This window comes from Alligator sinensis, unplaced genomic scaffold, assembly GCF_000455745.1.
Source record: "Alligator sinensis unplaced genomic scaffold, ASM45574v1 scaffold220_1, whole genome shotgun sequence".
NCBI lineage: Eukaryota > Metazoa > Chordata > Crocodylia > Alligatoridae > Alligator > Alligator sinensis.
Genome location: NW_005842136.1, coordinates 2,226,579 through 2,229,101, shown reverse-complemented (window position 1 = coordinate 2,229,101; position 2,523 = coordinate 2,226,579).

Genomic DNA, 2,523 nt, shown 5'->3' with positions numbered 1-2,523 from the left:
GCATTTTGATGCCTTAAATCACACTATCTTTCTGCCTCTTTTATCATTTACTGACAGATTTTCTTTACTTACTGAGGATAAACAAACAAAATACTGAACAACCAAATTGTTGTTGCCTTAGATACTGTGCAGACTGATACTATCAACGCAAGATATGTAATCTTTCAGGAGCAATGTGTACTGGACTGTCTAAAACAGCCAAAGCATGGAAACTCTTAGCACATAAATAATTTTAAACTTATTATTTTAAAATAGTTCCCTGCTAAGGAACATTTAAATCGAAATTATTCTGCAATATGCCACATGCATAACAACCCCAAAAGTATTAGGTCTACAATTTTCAGAAGAGCTAAGTGGAAAATCCAGACCACTTAAAAGTATCTTAGGTACAGCATAAAAAACAAAGCCATTTGAAAACATTTAGGCTTATGAAACTCACCTTGGGGTTGGAGATACCATGACAGGCAGATACCGTATTTGCCTGAATCCAAGATAACCCCGAATTTAAGACAATCACTCCAAGAATTACATTCTATACATGGAAAATGTATAAATTCATTACACTTTTACATATATAGAATCTAATTATTGGAGGGTCATCTTATATTGCCCCCCCCCCACACACACACACATACACTGCTGCATCAGGAAAAGCAGTGAAAAGGGGCAAGTAGCAAGGGAAGCCATATGGGGAGAAGTGGGGGGTAGGCAGTGGGGCGGGTCAATCAGTTTGGCCTCTGCCTCTTGCCCACTCCTATACCTTCCCCCCTCATTTCTGCCCTCCCTTGCTGCTTATACTTGCTCTGCTCCAGCTGGCTCTAGCCTCACTCCTGCCTAGGACATGGAGCAAGGCCCCAGCCCAGTCTGGCAGCAGCAACAGCAGCATAGCAGCTCCAGCCCTGGCTCCAAGGCTGCAAGTAGGGGGAGAGTAGAGGCTGAAGTAGGGAGAGGAGAGAAGACAGAGATGGTCAGGGCCAGAGCTGGAGCTGAAGCTGCAGCAGCTGCCTGCTTCACACTGCCTCATACTCTGATCCAAGATGAGGGGCTTTTCCCCCACGTTCAATGGAGGGAAAAACCTTATCTTGGATTCAAGTAATAAGTAATTGTTTTTATTACCTTGTTACACTATACATTATGGTTTTGCAAAGTACTATTTTATAATCTTTGGGAGCTCAGAAAAAAATTAAGATAATGCAGAATAGTTGCTCTTCGTAATACAGAAACATTGCTTTGCCTTTATAAGGTAATAGCATGATAATTACCAAATGTCTGTTTAATATTAATTGCTTTACCCTAGAGTGAAAAGTTATTTTGAAAAAGCACTTTCAACTATGTGATTTTTAACCTGGTGTAGATTCGTCATTTTTTTTAATGGTAACTAGAATTTTCATACTTTAATTGCCCAAAATGTTAAGTCAGCATAAAAATCACTTCATCAAGGACTTGTGACTATGTGATTTCCTTTTTTGTCCTTGCCAACTTCTCACTCAGGGAAAGTACTTCTCACACGCATCTACCCCATTTGGGAAAAAGCATTGAACATGACTATAAATCAGTTTAATCTAATCTAGGGACATTCTCTAACATACATCTGGCAAAAAATACCTATATATGATTGAATAAGTAAGTGCACAACAGAGTCAATATTTGGGCGTCTTGACTGCTCCTTTTCTTACTTTTCTGAATCCTACCCCAGCCCCTAAAACACAGTAAAGATGAGGTGCAGCACACCACCACACAAGCCAGGGTGAGGGATGGAGGCAAGGTGCCGTTGGAGGCAAGTGGGGAACGCTAGGGGACAGGACAGGGGACAGGACACGGAAAAGGTGCAGGAAGGAGGGACCTGCCCCCAGTTGACGTGGGCATGTAGGATAGCCCCACAGCTGCTCCTCTTACCTTTTTTGACCTCAAGGGCAACAAGGATCACTGCAAGTAGCAGCTGTGCAGGGTGCCAGGCTCAGCCAGGGACAGCAACAGCAAAGGGCAAGTTTTTCCTTACTGCTCTCCTTCCTTCCTCTCCTCCCCACTGCCCCACCCCAGAGTCCCCTCCTGGCTGGCACCAAGTACCAAAGGAGGAACCCGTTCCCTCCCCCACCCCGTCCTTCCCACCACTACCACTGTCCTCAGCTGAGCCTAGCACACAAGGCAGCTACATTCTGCAGGCCATGAGTGGAGCAGGGCAGGAGTGACTGTAGGGCTCCCACCATGCCTGCATCAGCCATGAACAGCAATGGTAATGATGGAAGGGTGTCCTCTTCCTGTGCCTGCTCCCAGGCAGTGGGAGCCAGGGAGGGCAGGGAGAAGGTGCAGGAAAAGAAAACCTACCCACTGCTGCTTCTGTCCCTGGCAGAAGCTAGCACCCTGTGCAACCTCAGCCCATAGCTGGAGCAAGGCAGGAGTGGCTCTGGGCCTTCCCTGATGCCAGGGGGAGTAGCAGAAATGGGCTTCCTGTGCCTGCTCCTTGTCCAGCCCCCTGGTGTCCCTCACTGTCCAGGGGGCTCCTGTTGTAGACAGAGTCTGTGT